Source organism: Pinus tabuliformis, chromosome 5_1 (assembly GCF_031772625.1).
Source record: "Pinus tabuliformis cultivar Carrire ecotype Pingquan chromosome 5_1, CPIR1, whole genome shotgun sequence".
In the NCBI taxonomy this organism is placed as follows: Eukaryota; Viridiplantae; Streptophyta; class Pinopsida; order Pinales; family Pinaceae; genus Pinus; species Pinus tabuliformis.
Window position 1 is genome coordinate 736,034,960 of NC_142305.1, and position 23,796 is coordinate 736,058,755.

The 23,796-nt window shown below is 38.2% G+C and overlaps 1 protein-coding gene across 1 annotated transcript in view; it reads left to right on the forward strand.

Annotated features, from left to right (window-relative positions):
• The window catches only part of LOC149167045 (uncharacterized), a 208,011-nt gene that overhangs the window by 148,548 nt on the left and 35,667 nt on the right, over nt 1-23,796 (forward strand). The gene's annotated exons all lie outside the window — the stretch shown is intronic.

Consider the following 23,796-nt stretch of genomic DNA (forward strand, 5'->3'; position numbering starts at 1 on the left):
CTATGGCAATATGGTCAGAACCTTATGATTGGGGTCAACAAGACTAGTCCTGGGTCACTAGCTCAACAAGTTGTCACTTGGAGTCATGTCAGCAACCCTCTGACAAATGGTGAAACCTTGGGCCCATTTACCATCCCTACTTGTTGTCACATGCTATTGAATGGCATAACACTTGCCTAATGCTATAAGGCACTCACTCAACCCACTGGCCAAGTAAACCATTGGCAATATTGTTAGGTAACCCCTGACCGGGGGAGCACTTCAATCCTTGACGTTCTCTGGGCCAATCTCCCTAGCCACATTATATGGCTCTGGATCAATACTCATGACCTGGTTGATACCCTTGACCTAGGGAGAATCTCCACCTATTGATGTTACAACATCAACGCTCCCTCTTACTGAGGGAGGCATTCTCAACCACTCCAAGTTTGTCCTTGAACTTTCAAGTATACAAACTTCGCCTTGGGTAGAGGCTTTGTGAGAATGTCAACAACCTACTCATTTGTAGAAATGTATTGGAGCTTCATTGCTCCCTTCTGTACCATGTCACAAATGTAGTGGTACTTGATCTCAATGTGCTTCGACCTATCATGAAAAATTGGATTTTCTGAAAGCTTCACACAACTTTGATTGTCACAATATATCATGGTCGGTTCCAACACCTGATCAAACAATCTTGCGAGTAGCTTTTGAAGCCACACTGCTTCACAACTCCCTAAGCTAGCTACAATATACTCAATTTCAGTAGTGCTGAGTGCGACAAATATTTGTTTCCGGCTCATCCAAGAGATCATAGTAGAACCCAGATTGAAACAACATCTCGATGTGCTTTTCTTTTCATCAGTACTTCCTGCCCAATCAAAATCTGTGAATCCTTGTAGCCGAACTTCACCATTTGAGACATATGTCAATCCATAATTGACTGTACCACGTAAATATCTTAATACATTGTTTGCTGCAATCCAATCTTCATGCCTTGGTTCCACTTGGAGCTGACTCAGAGTGTTTACTGCAAAGAAAATATCGGACCTGGTATTAACTAGATACATCAAGAATCCAATCAATCGTCGATACATAGAGGGATCCACCAAATCTGACTCAGAGTCTCTTAGCTTTAGGTTCGTCTCCATGGAAGTGGCTATGGACTTGCAGTCCATCATCCTGAATCTCTGAAGGATCATAGTAACATACTTCCCTTGACCAAGGAAGATCTCACTCGACTTTTTCCATACTTCTAATCCCAAGAAGTAGTGCATCAAGCCAAAATCCTTCATCTCGAACTTAGAGGTCAACTCTTTCTTACACTGATCAATGAAATTCTTTGCTCTTGTCAGAAACAAGTCATCAACATATAGCAACAGGATCATAGGCTTATCTTAAACAACTTTGAAGTAAAGATTTGGATCAACATCAGTCTTCGAGAAACCAAGACTCATTAGGTATTTATCAATTTGTGAATACCAAACTCAAGTCCGTACGAAGCCTTCTTCAGTTTGCAAACATGAGATTCCCTCTCATGTACCTCAAAGCCCTAAGGTTGTTCTATGTACACTTCCTCCTTCAGTCACTCCATTGAGGAAGGCAGTGTTCACATCCATCTGGTGCAATTTCCAACCCATAATAGAAGCAATAGAAATAATAGTTCTAATAGAAGTGTGCCTGACAATTGGAGAAAATGTCTCTTCGTTGTCCTCTCCCTCTTTTTGGGAGAATCCTCTTGCAACAAATCTCACTTTGTATTTGTCTATGCTGCCATGAACTGCATGCTTGATTTGGTATATACACTTGGAAGTCACCACTGGCTTCCCCTCAGGTGTCGACACAATTTCCCACACATCATTTTTCATGATAGACTGGTATTCCTCCAGGCTCCAACATTTTATCCTTCCAAACTTCTGGCTAGTTGCCTCTTCATCTTTGGATGGTTTAGAATCAATTATGTGACTCATTAGTGCTACATATCCCAAGTACTTCTTAAGACATTTGGGTTCTTTGAATGTGCCACTGGGAGTTGCATGTTCCTCTACATCCTGCAAGGTACTTCGAAGCCATGCTAACCTCTTCTTGCATTCTGGAACAATGACCCTAGGTGGGTCCATAAGTTCATTGGGCCCTTTTGGCTCTTCTTGATGATCTAGAGGATGTTCCATAGGTACAAAAGGCCCTGTACCTATATCCTTAGGAGCTTCATGCTCTTCATCATTATCAATATCCATTTGAGATTCTTTAGATTTCCAGAAGGCAACATCCTCATCAAAAGTAATGTCTTGATTGAGCTCAACTTGCGGCTATCCTAGAATATAAATTTTATAAGCCTTTGATGTCTCACTATATCTAACAAATGTTCCCTTCTTTCCAGAAGGCTCCAACATCATCCTCTTCTCCTTGGGAACATGAATGTAAACGAGACAACCAAAGATCCTCAAATGCTCGACCTCTGGTTTCTCACCTGTTAAAGGCCTTCAAAACACCAAATTCAACACCTACAATAGAAGTTGACATTAATGTTAAAGAGGATGAGTTTGAGGCAAGTGTTTTGATAGAGAAAAATATGACAGCTGAAGATGAAAGCAAGGAGGACAAAAATGAATCTACAGAAATTATTCATGAAGAATCACTACATTCTGCAGAAGATCAGGTTATGACAATTTTAGATTATGATGAGAATGAAGGTGATTTTAAATATAAAGATGAGCCTGCTAGCCGGGAGATCGTTGAAGAAGCTGAAAAAGATGATGAACGTGAAATTAATGACATGCTTGCCCCCCTTAAAGGATGGGAAGAAACAATAGCAATTTGAAATTTTAATAGGTGCCCTTGACAAAGAATCTGATGAAGAAGATTTAAAAGAAGTTTTTGGTGCATTTGGTGAAATTAAGGTGAGGGGTGACTGTTGTGGGAATAAAACTACGTGTAATAACATGGAAGCTGACGACAAACACAATGCAAAAAAAGATGGTGACTATGAGTCAATAGAGATTCTAGATGTCCTGCCTCCAAGATTTCGACGAATTAGTGCCAATTCAACGGCCCTCAAACGTTTCAAGTTAGTGTGGATCATTCTTCTTCTTCTATGGATCGAGTCATCAATGTTCAACTGAGATGAGGTCATGGAGCTTGATCTGGAGACTCGCAGGGTTTGGATGATAGTTGTGGTAAATCGATCCCCCTTATCGTTGATTGTGGATTATTCTTCTTCTATGAGACTAGATGAGATTAGCTTTTTTATGTCGAGACATGTACATTCGGGATGAGACACATGTTGCAACTGAAAATTCCTCTTTAATAGAGAGAGGGACTGTTGAAATTTGGGGCAGCTATGGGATGAATTTCCCCAAGATAAATCCAATTTCCCCAAAGGAAGTCCATCTTTCCCCAAGGAAGAATTCAAATTGTAAAGGAAAATGTTATTATTTAATGTGTGCTTGGCAGTCCTCCCATTATTGATTGAAGTGACAAAGTTATTTGGGCAAGATCATCAAGGCATTTGTTAAATACATTTATTTATTATCAAGAGTAATTTAAAATGGGGTTTCCCACAAGTCGACCTCATAATATTCAAGTCGGCCTGCACCAATGGTTGTGACCCTTCATATGGAGGAATAAATATATATTGAGCATATTCGCTCACCTTCATAGCGGATTTTCAGATCATCTTCTCTGAGGTATGGGAGCAAGACCGAGCCTATTCTGTGCATCTTCTGCAACCTAATGAGGTCTAGTTCTGTGACCTATTCTGTGCATCATCTGTGGCCTAATGGAGTCTATCTTTCCGGCCTCTCTCCGCGGCCTAATGAAGGCTATCTCTGTTGCCTAATGGAGGCTATCTCTACAGCCTATTCTCTGTCTCTTTTGCGACCTATCTTAATGGATTTAATGAAGCTACCTTTGTCTTATTTGTAGCCTATTCTCTGTGGCATTGTGGCTTATTCTCTGTGCTAGTTTCTGTGTATTACTATGGGATGTAAGTTTGTTTTGGGAGGGCCAAGATGCCTATCTAGGGGCTAGTTCAAGACTGTATTACCTTAGAACTATAGCACTGGACTGTTTGAGGAGATTTGAGGCCCAAATCAGGGCTAACACAGTAACCACAGGAAGTCCTAATTAGGGTTGAAATACCTTAGATATATGTGCACAGGACCGATGAGTTTTGTTGACTACTATGTGTCAACAACCCATAGCAGTACACCCCCTTTTTCGCAAAGGGATAGCGCCTGATCGTTGTGTTCCTGCCATCCAGCTATCATCATCAGCTTGATCATCATCTTATAATGTAAACCCAGTCTGCATGTGTATACTGTAAATAATCTCAGCAGATCTGTGTCGTGTATGTAATTACCTAGGTAAACCTACTTTCTGGTGACAATTTACATTCTGGGAGGTTTTTTGTCTCACCGATCCATTCTCAGATGGTCAACAGAGTTTTCCTTCAGCCTTACCCAAAGCCGGAATGGATTTTGTCATTGGGACATTAAGGGAGTCTTAGTGTTCTAGATCGAGTCTATGTAAAAGTGATTTGGGAATAATCCTAATTATTTGGTTAGGTTATTTTATTACAAATTGCTTGATTTGCTAGATTATATTTTGTGTCGTAGAACTGGGTAGTCTGTGAAGGTCTTTTGCAAATGGGTTTTCCCCCTTGAGATGTAAAAAATGTAAAAATCATGATGTAAAGTGTCTTGAGGGTTAGAAAAATAATTTATCCCCTCATAGGTTAATTAATTAAATTTTCTGGCCAAAATTAATTAAAATCCTAAGCCAAAAATTTGATTAATTCTAGGTCCTAGGTAAATTTAAATTCTCCAAAGGCAAAATTCGTTGGTCCTTAAAAAATTAAAGTTTAAGAAGTCTAGGGACTAAGGTAAATTAATTATTTTGCTTAATTTTAAGCCTTTGGTCCCTGAGATTAAGTCAAAGTCAAAATATTGGGGAAATTAATTCAAAAATTTAATTTTTGAATTAATTAAAATGCATTTAATTGAAAATTTCGAATTTCCTCAATAATTTAAAATTTCGACAAATGAAATTAAAAGAAATTTTAATCTTCATCAATGGTCGAGATTGCTTTGACAAGATCAACGGTCGAGATTGCTTTGACGAGGATCACTCAAACTAGCCATTGGAGGATTTATCTTTAAATAGGAGGTCATTTGTCAGTTAGTTCATCCGATCTCTGGATCGTGTACTAAGCGAAAAACTCTTTTGTAATCTTTTTATGAGCAATAAAGAAAGACTTTGGGGTTAATTTTTGTTGGTGTTATTTTTTGGTGCCGTTGCCGGGGATAGAGTTTTTCTGTCCTTGGTTTCATCAACATCATTTTAATCATCTCATCTTTTCCGCCATTCATTAGCCTGTCAAGCGGCACAGCATTTCCTGGCGTCATTTAATCTTTTCATCGCCCTATCTTTTGTCATCTCATTAATCGTTTCATCTACACCTTTAGCACCTGGACATATCGGTTCATTTCTTGTTTGGGTGGCGACTCCACTTATTCATACATCGTTTCTCAAACAAGAAGCCCTCCCTTATATCTGGTTGTTTTTTGCCTTTTGGATCCTAGAGTTAGATTCATGTTCAAGTGGCGACTCCATTTCTTTCATTTCTTACAAGAATTTCTAGTAGATCTCTTGATTTTCTTGAGTAGGGGTCTCTCTCTAGCATCCATTTGGTCCCTCATTATTCCTTCAGGCAAGTCATCATGGATGATTCGTTTACCCTGTGGTATTTTACTGTTGTTCTCCATGATTTTCCGGAAGTGGCCATTCATAAATTGTCTTTGTTCTCGGGTGGTGATTCAGTCGCTATTAGAAAGCATCTATGCAGGTTTACTCATACAATACTCAGATATTGTAGTTCTTCCCAGTATGATCATGAAGATGTCAAAATGCGTTTATTTGCCTTTTCTTTAGAGGGTGATGCTTTGAATTGGTTTAATAATTGTTCCGAAGATTCTTTCGCTTCTTTACAAGACATCGTCAATGCTTTTACAGATAGATATGGTTACCAAGGTAGCTCGCCTTCTGCCCCTAAAATTATGCAACATAATGAAAGTGATCTTGTGAAGGATCCAACTGTTAATGAAAGATTTCAAGACAATTCTCCATATCAAAATGTGCCATCCACTTGTACCATTGCAAGCCAAATCCATGACAATGGAAAAACAGGGACAAGTTATCAAACCAGTGATGATAATGAAAGGGAAAATGATAAGCAAATTATAGAAGAACTAAAGCAGTTGGTTAAAGACATGCAGTTCAGTCAAACGCAACTGGTAAAAAATATGGAGCTTAATCGAGAAATTTGTAATTGATTACGACAAGGATATGAGAACTTTATACACTCAACTGAAAAAACGTGATCAGGAGATGGAAATCATGAAAATTAAACACTTTGATCCCGTAACCACCGTAGTAGAAAAGTGTGCTTAGAATATGGAGGATATGAGGACCGACATGCAGAAGGAAGTGGAAACCATGAAAGCTAATCATGGTAGAGAAATTAATTCTATGCAAAGCAAGTTATGGATGAAGAAATGACCATCATGAGATTCGATTATAATAATCAGTCAGCTACCATGCAAGCAAATCATAAGAAAGAGATAAACTATATGCAAAACTGTTTTATGGGCATGAAAGCAAAGAATGAAACAGTAATAAAAGATATGGAAGCTAGTCAGATATGTCTTCAGAATAAGTTGTTGACTATGGATGAAAACCATGCCAAGTAAGTCATTTCTATGAAGGTTGAAAGCTCTAACCAAATGGATGCCATAACAATACAGGTACAGAAATTTCAGCGTTGGTCAGAGGATGAAAGAAACAAGGAAACATCAATAGATCAAAAGCCTCCTTATCTACTGTAGCAAGCTCCATCTTATTATGAGGAGGTCATTTGTTCCATTGAAAAGTGGTTAATTGAAGGTGACCCAGATAAAATTGAAATTGATAAGAATCAGGTTGACGCTCACATGGTTAATCCACCAGTCATTGAAGATCAAGTTATAACTCATGACACCTGTGAGACTGATCCATCATTCTTGACAGAGCAGATGCAGAATGAAGAGAGACATGTCATGCATATCTTACATACTTCATCTGAGAGTTTTGAAGTAGAATGTTCCACATCATCAGTGATACAACTTGCCACAAAGAAAAAGCGCAAGAGAAAGATAATGAGGAAGCGGTTTGATGCATCTGATGGCCGCGAGCAACTTGATTTTCGGATAGGAAAAAGTCCTATTGTGTGCAGGATTGGACATGGCACATCCGAGAAACAGTCGACAGATTTTCCTGAAAGCAGGCAAATGCTCAATATGCACTATATTGAATGCATCTGATGCCATGGGGCATCTTTGTATTGTATTTCTAACCTTATGCCCTATTATTTCAGTATTTCATTTTGTAGTTAGATTTGGTTTTTCATGTTGTTAGACTAGTTAATAAATGAAGAACTTATATCTTTCCTGTGCTTAACGTTATATGATGATTTTTCGATGGACGCTACTTATGTTTTGTTGCGTGGATGCAGATTATGGATTCTCACATTCCTCCAGTGTAGCAACGTGTCCCCAAGTAGAGTTAGGTGTTGAGCACTACGTGTCAACGATCCATAGCAGTACACCCCCTTTTTCGCAAAAGGGATAGCGCCTGATCGATGTGTTCCTGCCATCCATCTATCATCATCAGCTTGATCATCATCTTATAATGTAAACCCAGTCTGCATGTGTATAATGTAAATAATCTCAGTAGATCCGTGTCGTGTATGTAATTACCTCGGTAAACCTACTTTTCTAGTGACGATCTACATTCCGAGAGGTTTTTTGTCTCATCGATCCATACTCGGATGGTTGGCAGAGTTTTCCTTCATCCTTACCCCAAAGCCAGAATGGATTTTGTCGTTGGGACCTTAGGGGAGTCTTGGTGTTCTAGATCGAGTCTATGTAAAAGTGATTTGGGAATAATCTTAACTATTTGGTTAGGTTATTTTATTACAAATTGCTTGATCTGCTAGATTATATTGTGTCGCAGAACTGGGTAGTCTGTAAGGGTTTTTTGCAAATGGGTTTTTGCCCTTGAGATGTAAAAAATGTAAAAATCATGATGTAAGTGTCTTGAGGGTCAGAAAAATAATTTATCCCTTCATATGTTAATTAATTAAATTTTCTGGCCAAAATTAATTAAAATCCTAAGCTAGAAATTTGATTAATTCTAGGTCCTAGGTAAATTTAAATTCTCCAAAGGCAAAATTCGTTGGTCCTTAAAAAATTAAAGTTTAAGAGGTCTAGGGACTAAGGTAAATTAATTATTTTGCTAAATTTTAAGCCTTTGGTTCCTGGGATTAAGTCAAAAATCAAAATATTGGGGAAATTAATTCAAAAATTTAATTTTTGAATTAATTAAAATGCATTTAATTGAAAATTTCGAATTTCCTCAATAATTTAAAATTTCGACGGATGAGATTAAAAGAAATTTTAATCTTCATCAACGGTTGAGATTGTTTTGACGAGGATCACTCGAACTAGCCATTGGAGGATTTATCTTTAAATAGGAGGTCATTTGTCAGTCAGTTAATCCGATCTCTGGATCATGTACTACGCGAAAAGCTCTCTTGTAATCTTTTTATGAGCAATAAAGAAAGACTTTGGGGTTAATTTCTGTTGGTGTTACTCTTTGTGGAAATATTGTAAGATGTGTCATTTTCATGTATAGATTTCTTTTTAGCCATTGATGATAGCTTTCTGAAGAGTGATTCGAGTACATGTATCTTGTTTAGTCGCTGGGGTTTGAATGATAATTTAAGTTTTGAATATAATAACAGGTATCTCTATTAAATCTAAATTTTATTATCGTTTTCTCGTTTTATGTTGATGGCTGAATTGAGTTTTGCAGGAAAGTCTTTATTTTTAGATCATTGGGCGTTCGGGGAAGTTTTCGGTTGAACCAGCCAACTCCTGATCCGTGTTTTCTGAAGAGCCCAACGTAAATTTGATCCCGGGCTTATCATAAGATATTTTTTGTGGGTGATGCATGATGGGTTTTGAGTTCAGTACCTCTTTTAAAATTAAAAAAAAATTAATCTTTTTTGTGCTAAATCGATAGATCTGGCTGTTGAGAGCCTCAGATCATCAGATCTGGGAGCGGAGTCGAACTCACACTCCCTAGATCTGATAGATTTGCCATTTATGTACATAGATCTATAAAATTATTTTCAGTTTTCTGACTTGGGTTTTCTGGGTTTTAATTTTTTGGGTCATTGTATATATCGTTTGGGTGTTTTATTGTTGTCTTGCAACTACAGATCTGAAGGAGAAATCTGTATAGAGTCCAGATCTAGGCCCTGGAGGGTAAGATCTGGATCTCTGGTGTGCGTCAATATCATTTTTGTAGGGATTCTATCAAGAGATTTTGCAATCCGGGGTTTTAATTTTTTTTTTCTTAATCTGGAAATAATTTCGCAGGGTTTCACTCATAAATCTGAAGCATTAAAACATATTAGTGTGAAATTCGTTTTCTTGGGTTTATCTTAAGTTTCTGGATGCAGTTCCTTTGCTGCCTGGGGTTTTTTGGAAAAATTTCAATTTTTATTTTATTTTATTTTCTGTTTGAGCTTGGGTTTTTATATTTTTTTAGGGATCTGGAAAATTTTGGGTCTCTGCCTGAGCTCTTTACATCATTCCGTCTCCTCCTTCACGCAGCCATCGACACTGCCCTTCCATCCACGCAGTCATATCCACGTTCTTCTCCTCAAGCCTTCAGCTGTTCTGTCGTTCTTTTTCTCTTATCGCTGCTTCCATCTCTCTCATTACTGTCCGAAGCTTCTTTTCTGCTCCCCGCAGTCCTCATTCCAACCTGCGTACTCTTTCTCGCTATCCAGCATCCACCTGCAAGAAAGAAGTCGTAGTCACTCCATGAAATTTCGCCAGTATACCCTTTCCCTAACCCTCGTTCCTTGCTCCTCATTCCTCCAGTGCCAACCTGCGTATTCTCCCTCGGCCTCCTCTTGCTGCTTCGATCCACCAGCGTGCTGCCATCTCCACGCATCTCCACAACTCCGTCTACGTTGCTCAAACTCTCCTTCTGCTCTTCGAACCTGCTGCATGTACCCTTGCTGCCAGAACGTCAAGCTTCGTCCTCCCTCTCCTTGCAACGTCATTTCATTGCCTCCTTCCTCATCGCTCCTCCGTTCTGCTCCAACCACCGCAAACCTGCACTTGCATTCACAATAATAAACACATTCGATTTTCTTTTATGTATGCTAGTTCTTTTATTTATTAGTTTAGGGTTCAAGTTTTGGTTTCCTTTTTCTTTTTTAATAAAAGCTTCCGATTTCATTTTAGTTTTGATTCATTAAAAAATTTAAAAGCTTTATTTTTTTTTGATTTTGGTTTTGTTTTGTTTTGTTTTTTTGTTTTGTTTTGTTTTTTTTTTAATATTTTGATTATATATATTTTTTATTCAAATTCTAAAATCCTAAAAATTTAAAAATCCTAAAAAATTAAAACATTTAAAAACCGTTTAAAAATTTAAAATTCTCAAAATTAAAAAGTTCTAAACATTAAAAAATTAAAAAATCTTAAAAACATTAAAACATTTTAAAATTTTAAAAGTCTAAAAAAGCTTTGGTGACTAAGGAGTTTAAAATAAATTGAAGGGGTTTTCGCTTAAACATTAAAATTTTTAATGTGGCCTATGGCCCATTAAAAATTTCGATTTTTTAACCTGTTGATTTGTTTTCCTTCTTTAGTTATTGACTAAGGGTAATTAAGATTTAAATTTGAAGTTCCTTAGTGTTATTAAATGCCTATTTTTCTATGGTCAAGTGCGACAAACGTTTTAAATCAGATTTATTGTTGGAGAAAATTAAATGTTCTAGATCTGGGTAGTTAACGAAAATTATTTTAAATCTTGAATCTCTTGCATGTTAGAGTTTTGGGCATTTTACATCTAATTGTTCATGATTGTCACTTTGCCACATAAATAAGTCTTCTCTGGATAGCTTGTTTTATTTAATGGTTAATTGAGCATAAAGGCACTGGTCTATAATTGTTCCTATCTTGTGGTCGTGTCTTGGTTACATTAGTGTTTAATCTATTTATCTTAGTTAATCGAGATTCGTTTACTTTTGTCCAGTTGTCCATCATTAAAATCTTCTAGAGTCTGTTTTTCACAGGTTATCCTCATCCATTTGCCTAGGGACTACCCCCCTTGACTTGCCTAGGAGAGAGTCTAAACGGAGTGAGTAAGGATCGAGAGTGACAACCCTTACTCTGAGCGTTGTCGCGGTGCCTAGACACTTTGAGTGACAACAAGTTTAAAGGCAGAAACAAAGTCTTCCAAGCCAAGGTATGTTGTCTTTCCATGGTTGATGTTTTACAAAGTGATGTAGTTTGATACATGCGGATTTTGGAAAGTGCTTAGGGGTAGCATTAGAACAGTAAGTATGTATTGTTAGTGGCTGAACTAGAAAGCAGGGTTGTGGGGGAATGCCTTCCCCCTCTCTTGAACCCACTCTTGAAGCGATCTCCCTTCGGGAGCGACCCCTGGAGCGTGCTTCCAATTTTTTTTTCTGCTCCCTAGCTTTTTGCAATTTTTTTAATGCAAACACATTCCAAACACAATTTTTTTCCAAGGAAACAAGACTTTTTGAGTGGGGCAGCCTAATGATCAAGCGTATGTCCCTAGTATTGATATGCAATTCATGGTAATGTTAAATTCTTAAAGTAAGAGGATGAAAATGAAAGATAAAGGAGAATGTCACTTAATGAAAGATAAAGGAGAATGTCACTTCTACTTAAATTTTGAACATTACCATGAAATGACTCAGGATGTTTGAGAGTGGTTCCGACCTCATTGGATTTCATATGGAGAAAGTAGAATTTTAGATCTCACTCAAAATCCAGCAGACTTATCAGTTTTTTAGGATTTCAGGATTGGGGGGATTGCAATGTTTCCATTGGATTTTGTCATGTACTAGGGTATGGAACTCGTCAAGAGCACCAATCCCTCTATGTACCTTGATGTTAGTGACATTGGTTGTCAAACTCCTCTATCATGACCCTACTAAAAATGTACCCATCACTCAAACAAAATCTTGACTTGACATGCTATGTTTTTTCTATCTTATGTTAATGCTTAGAGGGTGATATTAATGACAAAGATCCCAAGATAGACAATGATTTTGATGATATGTAGGTATTTGTTGTAGCATGATTTTTTTGGATGATAGAGGCCATCTAGAGCCTGTTTGTTGATGTATTTTTGGTTCAGAGATGGATTGCACTCTATGCTATTTTGGTTATGTGCACCCTTACATGCTATATAAATCAAAACTTGTAACTTGTGGACCTGTGGTTGATGAAGATTGTAACTACTAGATGATTGATGTTATATGGTTTAATCCTTGTTTTTATGCTTTTTATAACTGATTCATCATTCTACATGCTTTCTCAGAAATTAGACATTTCTTTTGGCAGCATGAGGCCCAAGCATGAGCAATAGATCATAGGTGTACTTGTCTTTTCTAGTAGTTTTCATAACTGTTGATTCTTTCATATTTATTATGATATTTTTTGGAAACAATATATGACAATATAAGTTTGAAGTTTGAAGTTGACAATTATAACTCATTGGTAACGAATTATGAATATGATGCTCCGTGAAAGTTGAAACATTTCATTTCATGTTAGATATTCTTTGTTATTGTTTGGTTACTTGGTCTTGGTAATGGTAATGGTTACAAGTACAAATTACAACTTTAGTGATCAATGATGGTAAATGTTATATATCGAATTTTGAAAGTTTGAAACTTTAAGATTGATGAATCACGAGACTCCATATGTTGTATTTTACTAACTTGTGGACGTGGTTGATGAAGATTATAACTTCTAGATGATTTATGTTATATGGTTCAATCCATGTTTTTATACTTTTATATCTAATTCATCATTCTACATGCTTTTGTGTTGACATATGTGCATCAAAATATATATTATATAAAAAATTGCTCCCGATTTGCTCCCAAACCAAGAGCTTTTGAAAATGTCGCTGCCTGCTCCCGCTCCCTGCTTCCGCTCTCAAGTAACCTTGCTAGAAAGCCCTAGTTTAGTGCTATTCAAGGAGGCTAATTACAAAAGTATGGACTGTGGATCATGCCCTAGTTTGTGAATTGTTTAAGGGCAGATTTGGGTACTCTATTCAATATAGTTGCAAAGATCTTCTTCCGTATTTGGACAATGATACTTGTCTTGATGACAATGATGATAGAGATGTATATGACAATGATTTATATGACATTGATGTAGATGCATATGACAATGATGTACAAGGCAGTGATGTTTATGACTGTGATGTATGATAGTATGATTGTATTGCATCGCAATATCCTTATGAAAGTGTTGACAATAATACTTGTGACAAAGATATATGCTACTTTCTGTAAATATGGAGACAACACTATCAAAGGTCATGTGGAGAACTTCTTGTCTTGTGTGCTACAATCTTATGAGGATCTAGCATGATCTAGGATTGGCCCTAGGTGGCCTAATGTGATTGATGATGGAAGACTTATGTCTCATTATAATTGTACATTGTATCTCAAATAAACATTTGATGAATATCTAAGAAGAAGAATTAATTTTTGGATTTTCCCCCTTGTGGGGTTTTTCCTTAGTCTCTGACCTAAATCATGGTGTCTCTATTGTGTATGAGGTTGAATATGATCCATTCTCTCCCTTTGTAGAAGCTGCAAGGGTGGCCTCCTATACTGAGGGTTAAATTTCTGTTAGGAATTGGTTGGCTTTGTCGAGGAGGGTTTTTGTTCTCCAACCCCAGTTTTACGAGTTTGTTGGTCAAACTCCTTACTAACTTGCTTTTCTCATCTAGCTTATGTTCTTGACTTTGCTTCACATGGTATGAAGAACTGGCTTCCTCCTTTCCCCTCCTCCTGTCACCATATTCAAACTTCCCTTTCCACTTTCCAGTGGAGGTGAAATTTGCTTCGACTTCCAGGGCATCTGTTTGAATTTGTTCCAGAGTACGAGACTTTCTTTCTCTGAGGGTAAACCCAAACTCTGGTTCAAAAGCTCCAGCAAAAACCACTTTAGCAGCAGCTTGTGGGGGTTTAATTTCAACAGGAAGGCTATTATATAATTTATTAAATCTCCTTATAAATTCTGAGACATCTTCGTTATGCTTTTTCTTCATTTTGTTAAACTCTGTTAGGATATACCCATGGTCTCTTTTCTCCCCCCCATTTTTGCATGAAAGATTTCTCCATCTCCTCCTAAGTATTAATAGAAGCATTAGGTAGGATCTTGAAACATTTCTTGGCCTCTTCGTCCAAAGACTAAACAAAGAGTCTTAGGAAAACATCTAGATGTTCAACATTCAAATTCTCAGCGAATGCACAAAAAGTTTCTATATGCTTTTGGGCCGAAATATCATCCTCTCCAGTAAACCTTGGCAAGAGTTTAAGGTAATCTTGTGGCATCCTATTCAGAGGTTGTGGCAAGTTGAGTGGAGCATACCTATTGAGTAGAAAACCAGGGACAACCATGTTTTGCAATGGAGGTGGTAGAAGATTTACTACAGGGCCTTGAGACTACAAGCTCATAAATTTGTTATTTCAAATGGCCAACTGTACTGGAAGGACCTGGTGGGGATCTTATTTTTGGTAGAAGAGGAGATTCCTAGAGTAATCGATGAATTCCATAGCTGTGTCTGTGGGCGACATTACATTTGGAGAGCCACAACCCATAAGATCCTCAAGGCTGGTTTCTATTGGCCAAAATTATTTAGTGAGGTTCATACTTATGTTAGGGCATGTGAGAAATGTCAGATTTTTGCAGAAAAACAGAGGTTGGCACCCCTCCCCTTAATCCTTGTCTTTGTAGAAGAGACTTTCAGAGAGTGGGGGCTAGACTTCATTGGAGAAATACATCCACCATCCAGTGGTCAACACAAATGGATACTTATAGCCACAGATTATTTCACAAAATGGGTGGAGGCCATCCCAGCCAGAAATGCAACCGATGTAGTGGTCATCAAGTTTATGGAGGAGAATATCCTTACTAGATTTGGCTGTCCAAGGAAGATTATCACTGATAATGCTCAGGTATTTAAGTCAACCAAGTTTATTAGTTTCTGCCAAAAGTATAACATCATCGTGGGCCACTCCACCACCTACTATCCACAAGGAAATGGATTGGTTGAATCTTAAAAAAAACTCTTGTGAGGATTCTGAAAAAGGCCACATCCGAAAATCAGAAAAACTGGGTCTCATGGCTAAAATTTGCTTTGTGGGCCAACAGAATTACCACCAAGAGGTCAACCTGGAAGTCTCCTTTTGAGTTGGTGTATGGAAAGGCTGCAATTTTCCCTATTCAACTAGCCATGCTAGTGGCTAAAATTCTACAGGATGTTGAGGAGGAACCCAATTCTCTGACCAAGAAAATAAAGCAGCAGGTAGAACTACAAGAAAACAAAGAGTAGGTAACTCAAAATCTGATTAAATATTAGGAAAAGATGAAATACCTTTTTGACAGAAAGGCAAGGGACATATCCTTACAACCAATTTATTTGGTACTAAGATGGGATGTTAGAAGAGAATGTTGACACCTAATCCTTAGGACTGGGTGAATATAATGTAAATAGATAAATAAGTAATATGAACAGTCATCGGGAGATGAAGTGAACAGTCTCTCCTTCATGTATATAATGAAGACCTACCTGATGGAATAAGACATACGAATCATTTTTGCCTTGAGGAGTCACTGCCTGGCCTGACATGGTATCAGAGCCGGCGCCATTTTTGGCTTTCCTCTACTTTGTAACTCCCTATTTTGCCTATGTTCTACCTTGCATACAAAACTTTGCTCTTCTGCTCTCCATTTAGAAGCGCTGCTCCATACAATGTGCTGCTCCATTCAAAAGCGCTGTCCATATAATACGCTGCCCATATAAACGTTGGTGTCAGTTGCCTGACATTTTCTCAAGCCTACCTGCACCATTGACTGCTACTGCTACGCTGCTCGATACCTGCCTTGAACGTTGCTACCATTCTCCTAAACCCTCTCAGAACCTCTGGTAACAGCACAACAAAAATGTGGTGATATCCTCGGCCTTCATGCAGGATACTTTGATTGATTGAGTCGTTCTATCTCGTTGATTGATACTTTCACTGATACCACTTCGTTAATTTGCTCTTTGCTCATCCTGGCGTCTTGCAGACATTGGTGGAGGATTAGCATGCACTTATCGAAGAAATCAGTATTGAGCTCTTCGAACTTGGGTCTCCTAATCTGCATATGAAAATCTAGACCTTCATAGAGACAGTCGATATCAATCACAATCTCTACCACTGAACACAAATTTCTTTTTGCCCTTTCGCATTATGAGCAGAGTTTCCGAAGGGCTTTGGCGCTTGTGGTCATGTCCTTTTTGTATTTTAATTATCAACATAGTGTTTGAGCATCCGATTGTCAAAATCTTCGCCACCCAAATGCGTGTCCCCTCCTACGTGTTTTAGAAAATCTGGAAATTATGTGTTATTTCTTTGAAAATTGATTGTTGTTCTAAGTAATGCATTGAAGCAATGTAGTGTTAAATAGTCTTGAAGAATGCGTTGAATACTGAAAGCGCTGTCTTTATTCCAAGTCCATGAGCAGTCTAATGGTTGAATTGAGCACTGAGTCCATGCATTTTGCGCTATATCATTCAACCTTTGGAGATTGGTGAATGCACATGGTATTGGGTAGTCTCGCAACATCCCTTGCCATTGGTCCTCCGCTTCTCGAATGTTGATCTGCTGTAGATAATAGATTCCTTCTGCTGCTGCTGCGGGATAGTATTTGATGAGTGGAGCTGTGTCGGACGACAACTCTGTAAATGCAGGGTATCAACCCTTCCATTGGTATCGCTTTGACAGATCTCCTACAATAACAGTATACACATAACATATCCTTTCACGAAAGAACACAAACATAGTTGAAATAACAATTATTGTAGCAGCATTACTGATGATCATCAAAAGAATTCGAGTCGTAAAGATCCATATGCTGGTTTACTAGATACTACTGTCCAAGAACACTGCTGTTCTGGTGCATTAACTCGACCGTGCTTGGTATATGAATATTGTGGAATATGTTATAAGGAATACAATATATATTGCATGATATATGAATATTGAGAGCTTGCAGTTGATTCTATTTTTTTTGTAAAGTCATAGCAAATTATTATTAGTATTTTGCTACGAATACTGTAATTATTTTTGGGCTCAGTTCAAATTTTTATGATGGAGAAGTTTGTTGAAAAAGAGAAGGGTTTGGAAAAGAAGACAACTCTTCTTGCACACAGAGAGAATAATCTTGCTCAAGATTTTTCCAGAGGAAGAGGTAGAAGAGATTTCAGAGGCAGGGGGGGCAGACACTCTCAAGGAGAAAAGGCAGATTTGCACTGCATTCGCTACAAAAGAAATGGATCACATGATGCCTCTACATGCAAGCTACCATGGGACAAAATTGAGCAGCAAAGAAACCAACAAAAAGGTAAAACTGATGATATAGACAAAGGTAAAGCACCTGAATCCATTCACTATGTTGTGGCACAATGTAACATTGGAGTAAATGAAGATTTATTTAATGCTTCACTTGCTTCTTGGAAAAATGATTGGTTGCTTGATTTAGGAGCAACCTGCCACATGACTCATAGAAAAGATTTTTTTGAAGAATTTACTGACAATGTTGATGGAGCAGTATACTTTGCAGACCAATAAAAAATCAAGCCATCAGAGCTTGGCACAATCGGGCTTAAATTACCTGGTCTTCCAGACTTTCTTTTGCACCATGTTCTATATCTCCCACAGCTGAAGAGAAACTTGCTGTCGTTGGTTCACATCCGTTAGCAAGGTCACTCCATTCATATATTTGATGGCAAGCTTGAGGTGAGAAAAGCATCTGACCACTCACTTGTCATGAGGGGAATAGAAGAAGAAAGGCTTCTCAAGCTGCAAGGAACCTCTGCTCGGGCACAACATTTCTCATACAATTCTCATCATGAAGAAGGTACTCTTCCATCAAGTTTATTATGGCATGCTAGATTTGGACATTTGAACTATGATAGCTCCGCTTGTTGAAGAAAAATGGTGTTGCTAGTTTGCCTACAATTCCTAGGAAACTTAAGCAATGTGATGCTTGCATCCTAGGAAAGCATAGAAAACAGTCTTTTCATGATTCACATTCAAGAGCACATAGAAAACTTGAACGCATTCATTCAGATTTATGTGGTCCAATGCCTGTTCCTTCTGCAAATGGAAATAAATATATGATGACATTTATTGATGACTACCCCAGAATGTGTTGGGTTTATTTATTGAAGAACAAATCTGATGCTTTTCAAACATTCAAGAATTTTCATAAATGGATTGAAAATGATGCACAATCTCATATTGGGTCTATTCGCACTGATAATGGAAAAGAATACACATCAAACGAATTTGAAAACTATCTTCGCCAACATGGGATCAAACATCAAACAACTGTGCCTTATAATCCCCAACAGAATGGTGTCGCTGAAAGAATGAATAGGACAATCATAAATATGGTACGATCCATGTTCTTCTTCAAAAATGTAAAGATAATGTTTTGGGGATGCTGTTCTATGTGCTGCATATATAAAGAATAGATGTCCATCTAATGCCATTGGAAACAAGACTCCATATGAAATGTGGTATGGACATGTTCCTTCGGTAAAGCATCTCAGGGTCTTTGGTTCCACCTGTTATGCCTTGATACCAAAGGTACATAGAAACAAACTTGGTGCTAGAAGTCGTAAGTGTATCTTCCTGGGGTATTCAAACACCTCCAAAGCATATTGTCTCTATGATGAAGTAAATAAAAAGTTTGTTATATCTAGAGATGTAATTTTTCTTGAATCATCCAAAACTGACAATGTTGTTGAGCGGCAACTTGATCGCTTGGATAGATTCGCAAAAGCAAAATCATTTCAAGAATTTGATAATCAGATTCCACATCTTGAAGGGGGGATTCCTATACTAGATCAACATGTGGAATCTTCTTCTGAAGAACACTCTCCCCTGCATGAAACTTCAACAATGGATGATGTTTTAAGTGATGTGATTGACAGAATTGGGAGACTCAATCTTGATTCAGTCCCAACTCAATTAGCGGAGCAACCTAGACCATCTGAAAATGGTCCCCCAAAGTGGCTGACAAAGACATTTGAAATTGTTCATCCTGATGAGATTGGAAAGACAGGAACTAGAAATTCAAACCGGCAAAATGGAGGTGATGTAGATGACTCTAATTCACCTGTTGATATGGATGTTTCTTATGATTGTGAATTGAACTTGTCTACAGATTTTGAACTAACTTCCTTCAAAGAAGTTGCTTCTCATGATGAATGGAAAGAAGCAATGCAAAAGGAGTATGATGCCCTCATAAAGAATGGCACTTGGAAGCTGGTTGATCCTCCATTAGGAACTAAACCAATTGGTTGCAAGTGGGTCTACAAGAACAAGTATAAAGTTGATGGCTCACTTGACAAACAGAAATTTAGGCTTGTGGCAAAAGGTTTTGCACAGAAGGAAGGGGTCGATTATGAGGAGACTTTTGCCCGCACAGCAAAATGGGCTACCATCCGGACACTCTTTGCCCTAGCAGCTCAGAACAGTTGGAAAGTCCATCAAATGGATGTAAAAACTGCTTTCTTAAATGGAGATCTAAAAGAGAATGTTTTTATGTTTTAGCCTGGAGGATTTGCTGTGAAAGGACATGAACATAAAGTATGCAAACTTGTGAAGTCCTTGTATGGCCTTAAACAAGCACCGCGAGCTTGGTATGAAAAGCTAACTGAGCATCTTCTGAAACTCAATTTCAAACATTATGATCTTGATGATGCAACTTTATTTGTCAAGAAAGTTGGCAAGACATTTGTATATCTTGTGGTATATATAGATGATCTTTTGATGACAGGGAACAATGAAAGCTACATTGCATCCATAAAGAAAGAATTGGGGAAAAGTTTTGAAATGACTGATTTGGGCTATGTTCATTACTATCTTGGCACTGAAGTAACCCAACATCCGAAGTCCATATTTCTTTCTCAAAAGAAATACATTGGAGATCTGTTGAACAGGTTTGGCATAATAGAATGCAATCCTCTTACTACTCCAATGGAACAAAACTTAAAGTTCACATCTATTGAAGGAAAAGAATTTGAGGATGCAACAAAGTATAGACGGCTTGAAGTCTCAACTACCTAACTACTACTAGACCAAACATTTCGTTTGCTGTTGGAATCCTCTCCAGGTTTATGCAAAAGCCTTGTGAGGGACATTGGTCTGCTGCAAAAAGAGTTCTAAGGTACTTGAAGGGAACTCAAGACTTTGGAATCAAGTATACACAGGTGGACGACTTTAGCTTGATTGGATACTCTGATTCAGACTTTGATGGAGACAAAGAAACTGGGGTATCTACTTCAAGATATGCTATGAGTCTTGGATCAGGAGCTGTCTCCTGGAGATCACGCAAACAATCAGTTCCAGCAGATTCCACAACAGAAGCAGAATACGTGGCAGCAGTTGAAGCAACAAAAGAAATTGTGTGGCTCAGGAAAATTCTTGAAGATTTGCAGGTAAAACAAGTACAATCAACTCCACTCATGATTGACAATACCTCTGCAATAAAGTTGGCCAAGAACCCAAAGTTCCATGATCGAACGAAGCACATCAATACTAAATATCATCTGATTCGACATCATATTGAGGCCAAAACAATCCATCTCCATCATTGTTCCACTAATGAGCAAATTGCAGACATCTTCACCAAAGAGCTTGGAAGAGAAAAGCTTGAATGATTCAGAATGATGCTTGGACTCACCAACATCCCTTCAGATTAAGGGGGGGAATGTTGACACCTAATCCTCAGGATTGGGTGAATATAATGTAAATAGATAAATAAGTAATATGAACAGTCATCGGGAGATGAAGTGAACAGTCTCTCCCTCATGTATATAATGAAGACCTACCTGATGGAATGAGACATACGAATCATTTTTGCCTTGAGGAGTCACTGCTTGGCCTGACAGAGAAGATAAGGGGAAGCATGGGAAGTTTGATCCCTTGTGGTTTGGATCCTTCAAGATATCTAAAGCAAAGGGAAACAACACCTTCTTACTGGAAAATTTGGATGGTGAGGTGCTTGGACTGCCTCTGAATGCGCAGTGTCTCAAGCTCTATTTTCAGCATTAATGAGGTCCATTTTCACCCATTGTATATATCGGTGAGCCATTGTACACTAAGTCACCACATTCGTGTTCGTGTTCAAGTTCGGCAACCTTGAAATTCGAATAAAGTTCGACACCTAAAATTTTGCTCATAAAATTCGGCATAAAATTCGACATAGAAAATTTGAAATATTATATACAATTTAAGTTTAAGCAGGCTGGAAAACACATTTAGCGATAGTTCTTCTCAAATAAATTATGTAGATTACCCCATAAAAAGCAAAAAATCACCATTAACTTTCACCAAATCCATACAGACAATTACAAATTATTCCGCCTACAATACATCACAATGGAATTATATGCTGATAACAGAGCTACAAATTGACAAGAAAATAATTGTTGTTTTAGTTAGTGAATTCTATTAACTGAACTAGACAAAAATTCAGCTTGATGATTCAACCCTCTCAATGGGTTGGTTGACAGAAACATTAATGAAGAAGATTGATTATTGTTCCCATTAGAAAAGTCTGTCAATCGGATGAAAAACCTTTGTCGCTTTTTCAGTGATTCCAAATGCCCCAGTGGTCCAATGGCCTAGTTATCCAACTTCCCGATGGCTAATTATCAAACTCCCAAAGGCCCAATTATCTCATTGGTTGGTGGTGGAGTGAGCGAGTGTCACTGTGAGTGAGGTAGATTTTCGCGTGTCACCAAGCTTTAGCCTCAAGTTCATTAGGGTTACCAAACTTACCATTTTTTTTTTTTTTAATTATTAATGATGAGAAAATGTCGAATCACAAAACCCTGAAATAAACTTCAATGACTTTTTGGCGAATTTCATTGAATTTGTTCGTGTTCTGCATAAAGTTCGGCGAACATAAACGAATTTGTTTGTATTGTTTTAAGGTTCGATGAATTTCAAATTCGAAGGATTAAATTTGCCGAACCCGGTGACTTAGGTAACAGGCAAGGATTGGTGGGCAAGGGCCAAAATCATTTGCAAGAAGGCTTGTTGTCCCCAGCTGAGATGGTGGCATAACTGTAAAATAAGGTGGGTTCAATGAATTTTATTGGCTCAATAGAGACTAGGTATACTAAAGATTTTTGAATCGGCTCTGGGGTCACCTCCAAGATTTTGGCTCCAGTAGAAGATATGAAACAATTCTTCTTCTCAACGTAAGACACAACTAGCCATGAAATAAACTTGGGGAAATCATAGACAAAAGGCGCAATTTGGTAATAAAGCCCTGATTCAACCACTTTGAAGGGTCTTCCCCCCTAACATTGTGGCCATACAAGTTGAACCAGAGGTTTGAGAGGTGGTAAGGACAGGATGGGTTGAAGATTTGTGCCTCTGTGTTCATCAGTGGCTCAACCTAGGACGAGGGTTTGACTTCTAGGGCTTTGGGGGTCTTTGGGGCCAGTTTCTTCATTTTTAGCATGGAAACAAAAATTGCAGGTGGGAAGCTAGCGGGTTACCTGGTTGACTGAGTGAGAGATGGCGAACGACGTTGGTAAGAGATCTGGAGCAGTGCAGTGAATGAACGGTGTCACGAACCAAACGAATGGCGGGAGAACTCGACTACAAGAAGAACGGATTTAAATTCAAACAGCTAAACGGGAGGGGCAATGGTCATCGGACATCATACGAGATTAGCGGGGCAGACACGTAGTGGAAGATGATAGGAGGGCTAACAAGTGGACGAGTGTGAGGGGGTACTTTACCATTACCTTCGGCGCTCGCTTGCTGGAATTGTCGATGATTGGATGCATGGCGGGTGTGGTCCCTGTTAGTGTCAGTCTTTCCAGCCTTCCTCCAGTGATCAAATGTGCTCTTACAAAGTGATTTTGAAGTGTCAAGGTCAAATTTTGTCATTTCAGTGAGTCTTCAAGCAAAATTTGGTCACTAGGCATTAGGTCTAGGGTTTGTTTTCACTCCTTTCAAAGTTGCCCAAATGTCAGTCCATGTCATCATTCAACTGAGTGTATCATTATTCAGAGGGTTGTCATCATCATATTAGGTTCCATTGGGTCATGTTACACCTTGTTCATGCTTCAGTGGCACCTAGGCAAGGTCATTTCCTTCTCCTAGGGTTTTGATGGCAATATCTCTTGGACAGTCAAATCATTAGCGAAACTTGTATCCTGATGTTCATACACCTTCCCCTATTCTTAAAATACCTTATCAAACACTTTCCATCATTGAGATCCCCCAAATTCCTCATTTTTGCACAAATCTTAGTTTCTAGCTACAACCTGGCAATTTTCTAGGCTGGGCCTGTGTTTTGCCCTTTTGGACCCCTTCCCCTCACTCAATCTCTGAGATTCCACTTTTCCCTGCTTGCTAACATCCCGCCCTACTTCCAAAAATTTCCCCAAGAATTTAGAAGCCTCTTATCCCCTTCATTTCGCTTCATTTCGGCAAAATCCCCTGTTCCACACATCGGGATAAGTTTCACTCAAAAGATGTTTTAGAGAAATAAAAGATGAATTTTGGGAAACTGAGAGAGGTTTCTGTCCAAAACATGCCAAGGAAGAAAAACCTCTTTCACT